We start from the raw sequence: 8974 nt of genomic DNA on the forward strand, positions 1-8974 counted from the left end.
TAGTGTTCTGTCCTCTACAGCATTCACTTATAGCTATATCTTCGTGTTGAATCTTTTGAACTAAGTGAATGTGATCGGACCCCAACTTCTCTATGCTTTCTATCTCAAACTCTATCTCTCCAAGTCATATGCATTCTATTGAAACTGTCGAATGTCTTCTCTGCGTCCTTGTCAGCAGAAGATAAAGAGACAACCATTAAGTCCGTTTTCAATGCTCATTCCTCCACATGAAATCCGGAGAAGTAGGAACGACCACCCGACAATCCAGGCGTGCATGGGACGTGAAACAAACCCCAAAATTCCGCATACTGGCCACGTGTTCCTCAGATGCGAATCGCCAGGGGCACCTGTGTAATAGCACAGTGCCGCCCCTGTGTCTATAAATACACACTCACAACGGTCATTATCTCTTCTTCCACCCTCGCACGAACCCTAGCGCCACCGCTAGCTCTCGATGACGCCGGCGACGAAGTGATTCACTGCCGCAGCCTCTCCGACGCCGTCTTCACGCCGACCGCGGACATCGTCCTCTCCGCCGTCACCGTAGGTGTCCTCCATCGCCAAGTTAGGGCACGAAAGAGTGAACTGCTCGGCCTCATCTCCCACTCCGTCTAGCAGTTCTCAGTGTGGTAAATAAAACTCCCTTTTTACAGCACCATTGATCCTATTGATCTGTCACTTTCTACCACAAGCAGTTTCTGTTCACACAAGCTAGATCTCTCTCATACTGCATCTCATAACATGCCTAGTATATTCACTTGTGCTTCACAAAGTAGTTAGATTCCTCACTTGTACTGATCTGTGGATTCGTACAAATCTGGAACCAACTTCTTATCTATGAGTGAATGTCTTCGCACGATGAGGTCAATGTCTTCTAAACTGATTTATCTTCAAAATCTTCTGAGAATGCATATGACCTCTTCCCCTTCCCTCACACCTTAATGCTGTCACAGGTACATGTCCGTGGGAGAATCCTTTGGTTCTCATAGTCTGCATTCATATGCAGAATTCCTACAGCATCACATAAATTCTCCCGAAGCCAGTTCCTGTTGGTCCAGCAAACGAAAACCTTTGAAGCCTTTGAACGTCTTGAAGCCTTTCAAGTTAAAGTTTATGGCTTCAGAAAAGGCAACAAGGAAGAGTGGCAGAAAGCATCATGGTGAGACCTCCAGAGATCCGCCAGATGAACTCTCAGAAATGTACAAGACAGATCCTGAAGAGGATTACAGTCAGCGCAAGACCCGAATCCAATGGATTCGAAGATATTGGGCAGAACAATGGTTCAAATACAGATTTGTGACCCAGAAGTATGCTGAGAAAAATGCCATCAAGAGACTGTGGGGAGACATCCTATTCAAAAATCTTCTACCCAGGTCCAGAGATGAAGCCATTGCTCAAGGCTTCTATCTATGCATGGTCCGTGGACCACAGCCTGCTGATGCACACTCGTCGTCACTGCTATGGTGTCGTGACGACAATCTGTTCAAGCGCAACTTCCAGTTTGCTCAAAATTCTGCGAAGTAGAACAAGAAGACTTTTGGGTTAGACTTCAACACTGGTCCCTCATCTCCAAGGGCAGATGGCACACGACATACAGAACCCAATGTCATCGGTCCTTTCGCCAACCTTGAAGGCCTCATCACCTACATCTTGGTTCAAGGGACTGCAGTGAATAAGCCTGCGGCTGACACTGAGTTTGATGACACGCCTGCAGTGCCGAAGCCAAAGCAGTTGAAGAAGCCAAAAGCTTCAAAGCCAGCCCCTTCACCAAAAATCTCAAGGGCGAAGCCATTGGCAACTGCACCTCCTGAAGACAGTGTGCAGTCTGAAGATTTATCACGCGTCTCCAAGCCCCAGAAGGCCAAGATGCCTCTGTCTCACACTGGCAAAGAGCTAACAGCTGCTGCCATCCTGCGCAATGACGACATTGATCTGTCAAGTGATGAAGATCTTGCAGATGACGCTCTTGAGCAACTCATCAAGAGCAAAGAAGAAGCAGAAATCTTCAATGATCTGCCTCTCTTTGATGTCACCATCATCCACAACTTCATTGACGAGTGGTTTGACACGCCAAACATCAGCTTTGAAGATCTGCAGCTACCTATTGGCCTAAGTGTCGCCTTCCAAGGCGCCATTACTTTAGAACTTGCTATTGCCCAGCGCATTGTTGAACTGAAGCAGAAGATTGACTATGTAAAGGCTCAGTTCAAGAAGCATATGGCCAAGCTCAGCGTGCAAGAAGTGAAGAACTTCCAGACAATGATGCATGAGCTCAAGGAAGCCTTTGTGAAGAAGCGTGCAGAAGCTCAGGGTTCGCGTGAGCGCATGAAGACTCTGGCTGACAGATGTGTGCAAGCCTATAATGAGGCTGAGAAGCGCAAAGCACTTGGGTGTCCTGGCATCGACCCCAGGATGGCCGCAAAGAAGAAGAAGAAGCCTGCTACGGCTGAATCTGATGCACCAAGGCAAGAAGCAGTTCCGATTGTCTTCCCAACAAGAATGACTGGCTCGAAGCCAAAGAGCCGGTCAACAGCTTCAGAGCTCAAGAAGACATGAACTGCTGAGGCTGAAGCCAGGAAGAGGAAACACTCTGAAGCCTCTCCTACTGCCCCCACCAAGAAAAAGAGAAAGACCAAGAAAGCTCGGGCTGCTCCCACAGAGCCCTTGATAGTTGAACCCATTTCTATGGTTCATCCTGACGCAGAACGTCAACTGACAGTTCATGAGCCTGCTTCCACAGAGGCTTCTGAAGCTGACGACATTCCAGCAGCTGATCCCATCGCTGCTGAAGACATTGGTCATCATGACAATGTAGAAGATGATGCAGTCCTTCCTCAGTTTGAAAACAGCAAACTCATCAGCATTGGTCGTCCACTGACGCCACTTGCACAGAATGCTTCATGGGTGGATCGCCCACAAGAGGAAGAAGACTATGAGGCCCAGCCCACTCCAACTCCATAGGCGTTGTCTGTGTTCCGCAGGCTTCGCAAAGGTCCAAGGCCTCAAGTCTCTGCTGAAGACATTCCGGCTGCATCAGCCGCAGAAGAAGTACCACAAGATCCCACTCCCTTGTTCCACCAAGAAGCAGTTCTCCAGGAGAACGTGCATGTGACCGACCCTCCAGCTAGTCAAGTGGAGGATGAAAATCTTGAGGCTGCCACAAACACCAATGAAGCTAATGTGGAGCCCTCCCCAGCAAAAGCTTCAGAAGACAGCGAAGCCACTGATCCCGCTACTTCTGTTCCTGAGTCTGCTGCCGGTCCCCAATTCAACTATCATGTTGAGCACAGGCCTCAGGTCCAGAAGTCAATCCCAAGATTGCCAAGGTTTCCAGGTCCTGCATCAGCACCTGGCTCCTTCAACATCAATGGCTTCAGGGCAGACAACACGTTCTTCGATAGCTCCAGGAACCCCTACTCAAGGGAAAGGATATCATCTGATCGGTTCTGGAGCTATCCTCAGCGAAGCTATTACTCTTGCATTCTTTACAACCAAGGTCGCATCTTCCCACACAAGCGTCTTGATGTTGAAGCTATAGCTGGTCTGCCCTGTCTAGAAGAAGCGTTGGATTGCTTCAAGCAAGTGGGTCTGCTGCAGTTTGTTACTGATGAAGAGCATTGGAATGAAGAGCTACTGCTACAATTCTATGTCACACTTCACATCAAAGGATATAGCAGAGATCCGAAGACTTGGGTCCTGGAGTGGATGACTGGCAACGTTCATCACGAAGCCAATGCATTTGACATCATTGAACTCACTGGCTTGCCCACTCTTGGCGATCTCTTCGAGCAAGGCTGTCAGCTGCATGCTGAAGCTATTGAGAGCATCTTTCAGCGGCCAAAACCTAATATGAGTCAAATGCTCAGCATGATGAAGCCATTGCCCCAAGATGCTGCTTATCCCACAGAGTTCTTCGTTGAAGACCTTGAGTACCTGCCCAGAACCATCTATCACATCATCAGGCGAACTCTCTGGCCTATCAAAGGGCACTCTCCAAATGCCAAGCTTCAGGATGCAATGAAGACTTTGGTCTTCTATATACTTCATGGCAAATGCTTCAATGCACAGGACTTCTTCATACGCCAACTTGCTGCATCAGGCATTGACCTGTTTGGTTTGAAGTTCTACGCCCCTTGGGTCATGCGGCTGATCAAGCTACACTCCGCCATCTCTTATCAGCCCTCAGCTCGCAACCATCGGATCTTCTTGCCTGACGTGGACATGTCTACTGAAGCCATATATTCTGAGCCTGCCAAGCAACCTCTAAGTCTTCAGAATGCAGAACATCAGAGTTTTACACAGAACATTGAAGGCGTTGAAGCAGTTTCTCGGGTGTATCCTTTGGCTGGCACTACACGTGCACCACACCCTGCTTCCACTGAAGCCACTGATAGTGCCACTGCTCCAAGACCCAAGAAGCGCACTCGTGTTCTCAACGACCGAGAGCTTCTTGTGGCTCTACATCAGAAACAAGATAGGCATCATGACTGGCTGAAGCGTTAGATGAAAAGCCTCTTGGTGGATGTTAATCGCACTCAAAATCTTGCCACCAAGAATGCTTTCGTTGCCCATGAAACCTGTCTCCGCACATGGAAAGGGCTAACGATGATGCTTTCTGAAGCTGATCTTCAAGAGGATGGCTTCACTGAGAGATTCAAGTTTGACTCCACACCTCCTCGAAGGGCTGTGCTGCTAGGAACTCCATCCCTTGAAGACTCTGAGTTCTCTTCCTCTGCTGCCATAGTCACTGCCAGAATTATTCAGGAAGAAGACGATGCTACTTCACCGCCACCTCCTTCAGCACCTCCAAGCTCTTCTGCACCGCCAAACAACACCAACAACCCTGCTACTTCACCTACTCCTCATGGGAATGAGTAGAAGCTCTATGTCTTCAAACCTTTTTGGTCATTACTGACAAAAGGGGGAGAAGCATATGAGATTGATAGTCTTCAAGCGGGTTCATATGGGCGGGTGCCTTATATTTTGCTTCGTGCTTACAACTCTCGTTTTTTTGCTACATTTGGTTCTTATGAGTTGTAACACTTAAACTAGATGGTCGTCTGCTACTTATTTCCCACCTTGTTTTGCGAAGATAAATTCCGCATGTGCGACGATAAATTCTGCACTTAGCTCATTCTGTAGATGTCCATTTTCCATTATGCATGGCATTATCTTCATACTTTCACATGCATAGTGGATTGTCATCATATGTTGAAGTGGATCTCCACAAGTACCACCTGCCATGTGCATTTGCATCCCAAAAGGCAAATTAACTTATATGCACATCTTCAGGGGGAGCCCTTGCAACTTATGAAGACAATTCCTTATTTTTTACAATTTCACAGATTATATTCTCCGTTGAAAACTTCAACTAGTTTGTCATCAATCACCAAAAAGGGGGAGATTGTAAGTGCATCTAGTGCCACACCTAGTTGGTTTTGGAGTATTGACGACAAACCTAGTTGAGGGACTAATGTGTTTGTGAGAATTGCAGGATAACACAGGTAGAAGTACCTCGTTGATTCGGTTTTACTACCAGAGATGACCCCTAAAACTTTATGAAGACATTGAAGTCAAAGGTGGTATATGAAGATATTCACATTGAAGACTATGACAAGAGAAGACACGATATGAAGCCTATGGAGCTCGAAGACTTAGATCTTTCGTAGTTCTTTTTCTTTTGTGTTGAGTCATAGGAACCACCGTACTATTAAGTGGGGTCCAAGAGAACCAGTCAGAATGACTGAAGTGATGCCTAAACCAAAAACCTATGTCTTCGAGTGAAGACTATGAGAGCGAATCTTGTCCAGAGTCGGACAAGTCAGCTTTGCTTGTAGCCCAAGTAAAGTTGCCGTGTGAGTTTGAAATCTGACCGTTGGGACACGTGTCAGTTCCTTAGTGACCCAGGGTTATTTCGGACAAATCAGGTCGGGTTGCCAAGTGGCTATAAATAGCCCACTCCCTACAACCATAAACGGTTGGCTGCTCAGATTGAAAGTACGACTTTTGTCGTTTGAGAGCAACCCACCTCGAAGCCTTTGAGAGAGAATTCCCTGCGAGGATAAAGCCCTAACCACCAGAGCCAGAGAGAATTGGGCATCACTTAAGTCTTCTTGTCTGTGTGATCTGAAGACTTATTACACTTGAGGACTGTGCATCCTCCAGCCGGTTAGGCGTCGCGTTCTAAGCATCCAAGAGACATTGTGGATTGCCGGTGAACGAAGTCTGTGAAGGTTTGGGAGTCTACCTTGAAGACTTACCAGAGTGATTGGGCGAGGTCTATGTGACCTTAGCTCAAGGAGAATACGGTGAGGACTGGGTGTCCTGAGCTGCGTGTTCAGGACTGGGTGTCCGGGACTGTGTGTCCTAAGGTTTAAATACCTAGCCGCTCCAACCAGACGTACAGTTGTCACAGCAACTGGAACTGGTCCAACAAATCATTGTCTTCAACGAGTCACTGGTTTCATCTTCACTTCACTTTACTTACTGTTACTCCTTGTGAAGTCATTGTATGTTTGTTCTATCATTTGTCTTCACTGAGCGACTGCGTGTTCTGTTTGGCTTCACAATATCTTCCTACCTGATCCTTACTACCTAGCTGCTATTGGTCTTTGTGCTTTCACTTCATTGAATACTTGACTATGGTTTGCCTAGTGTAGCCTACCTTCCGCTGCATGGTAATAGGTTCAATTTTATCTTTTGTCTTCAAAACTTCCATGTTCTGAAGACTTTCATAAAAATCGCCTATTCATCCCCCTCTAGTCGATACAACGCACTTTCACCTTCATCAACTCTGGAGTCTTATGCAAAGTCTCAATTAAGTTATCATTCTCATTAGTTATGACACTACACTATCCCAGTCATTTTACAACATCGATCGAAAGGTCATCATTTCTTAATTATCGTCAACATTATCAACCACGTAATCATAGTTTGACACTTAGTTTTTATAACTTACTCTATTCCATCCTTCAATGGTGTTTTTCCTCAGCGTGAGGGTGCCTGATGGTTGAGCTTAAAAGATTAATAAGACATGCTCATGAAATCTCCTGTGCTCCCTGTGAGTGTTACGATTGTTCTGACATTTCATAAGTTGGAATGGTTACAAACAGTTTAATTTTGTGTGATTGGTTTTTTCATATACAACTGCATGCTTGGTACTCTAAATCGTGGAAGAAATTCAAACTGCAGTTCATCCGCACTGCGGCATCTAACTTGGATAGGATTTTAGTAAAGAAAAACTTGGATATATTTTCATGGTTATTTTCAAGGGAGACTCAGACTACATAGCACGCATCATTAGTGCCCTCTACCATGTGACAAAAGAAAAGAATGATCATGACATGAACCACCTTGAGAGGAGCATGAAGGTACGGTGAGGAGGAGGAAGAGTAGTTGATTCCGTACCTTGGATACCAGGCGGTCGAGGAGGAATCGGGCGCGAAAGAAGCCGAGGGAGAAGGGAAGTGCATGGGGAGGACGAACGCGGCATCCAAGCCGCTGAGCGCCATCCCCGACCTCGACGGCACCACCACCACACAATAAAAACAGAAGATATCAAGTCCAAGGAAGCACATGAAGTCAAGTACAAGCGTGGAATCACTCTCTATCGTTCTTGATTAAAACGAAAATCAGTAGAAAGAAAAGTAGCACTGGAGACGACCTTCAAGTTATATGTCCCATGAGCAGCTTCCAGCATTGGCAACCCAATTTGACAAGAACATTGATAATATTTTCATCGCCAGGATTTACACCCCAATAACAACAAATGTCAAAGATATCCTGCAAAGTAAATTCCTGTTATTGGTATTGAATTGCCAAGGACAGGATAAAACAATATAAATTTCAACCAAAAGAATGCATGACCCATCAGATATTAAGCAGCAAATCAGCTCAAGGAGAAAGGGCATGAATCCTGATCTCAAGATTAAGTTCTGGTGGAGATGATGAGAGACGAAATAAAAGGGAACTCATATATAGAAGTGCAGATCAGAGTGAGAGAGAGGGATGCGAACCTGTAGGTGGATTCGGCGCCGTCGGAATCAGCAAAACCAGAGAGGAGGACAACCTCGTGTGGGGCAATAGCAGATCAACCCGAATTAGCAAGGATGCAAGAAAATACATCAAACAACAACACAAGGAATAGTTCATACCACAGAAGAGTTGGACTTCTTGCTACTACTGGTGGTGGCCACGGTAGGATTGGAGCGAGAGGAGGAAGAATAGGCGACGCTAGACGGAAGTGCCTTGTTGGCGTTGCTGCGGGGCCAAGCCGTCCTCCTCGCTGGCCACTTACCGAGATCCAGCCGTCGCCATCTCTTCTCTCCCTCCGCGCTCGGGGAAGGAGAGGACGAGGCGCCCTGCCCTTGCTCAGGACGGCCGGTGAGGCAAGAGGAGCTAATGCTCCATGCTGAAGCCGAAGGTGGTAGGGAGAAGGGGAAAGGAGGTGCATCGGTGACGGCGGCGACGCTACAGGTCCGAGCGATCCGCGAGAAGGAGGACGCGGGTCGGGTTGGGGGAAGGGAGCCAACGGGGAGGATACGGAGTATGTGATGGCAGCGCGAGGGAAGGAGGAAGGATAGCAGCGCCAGGATTCTTGCCTTCGTAGAGAAGGAATGTCCCTTTTCTCTCTATCCATGTGTTTTACTAGGGATGTTTTACCCTGTGAAGGTGCTATCTTTTGAAGAGATATCAGCGACGCACAGTAAAACGGGGCACCTGGCATAGCCCATCGATGGCCCCTTCTGCACACGTTAATGTTTTCCGATGTCATCCTCGCCATCATTTTTGTCTTCAGCGTCGTAGAGGTCTTCATTGCATTCTGGATTTGCCAGTCTAGCCTCACCTACAGGCGCCGTATATGGATCAGGAGTGTTCTTCTACTCGTCTCCATTTGGGTGTTCGGCGCCATACTCAGCATTGGCGGTGTCGCTTAATATGTTGCATGGTAAGTAAATTTCTTGAAGTTACATTT

At 47.0% G+C, this 8974-nt stretch overlaps 1 long non-coding RNA gene across 10 annotated transcripts in view; it reads right to left on the minus strand.

Moving 5' to 3' along the window:
- The window catches only part of LOC119272009, a 28575-nt gene extending 20000 nt beyond the window's left edge, over positions 1-8575 (minus strand). For 8 of the 10 annotated variants that reach the window (XR_005134685.1, XR_005134686.1, XR_005134681.1 and 5 more), the window contains exons 1-2: positions 8016-8575; positions 7408-7782 (exon numbers count right to left, since the gene is read on the minus strand). This is a non-coding gene — a long non-coding RNA (uncharacterized LOC119272009). The remainder of the gene's footprint in view (positions 1-7407; positions 7783-8015) is intronic. The other 2 variants (XR_005134680.1, XR_005134682.1) reach the window with 2 other exon arrangements.
- Between the last annotated feature and the right edge of the window lie 399 nt (positions 8576-8974).

Source organism: Triticum dicoccoides, chromosome 1A (assembly GCF_002162155.2).
Source record: "Triticum dicoccoides isolate Atlit2015 ecotype Zavitan chromosome 1A, WEW_v2.0, whole genome shotgun sequence".
In the NCBI taxonomy this organism is placed as follows: Eukaryota; Viridiplantae; Streptophyta; class Magnoliopsida; order Poales; family Poaceae; genus Triticum; species Triticum dicoccoides.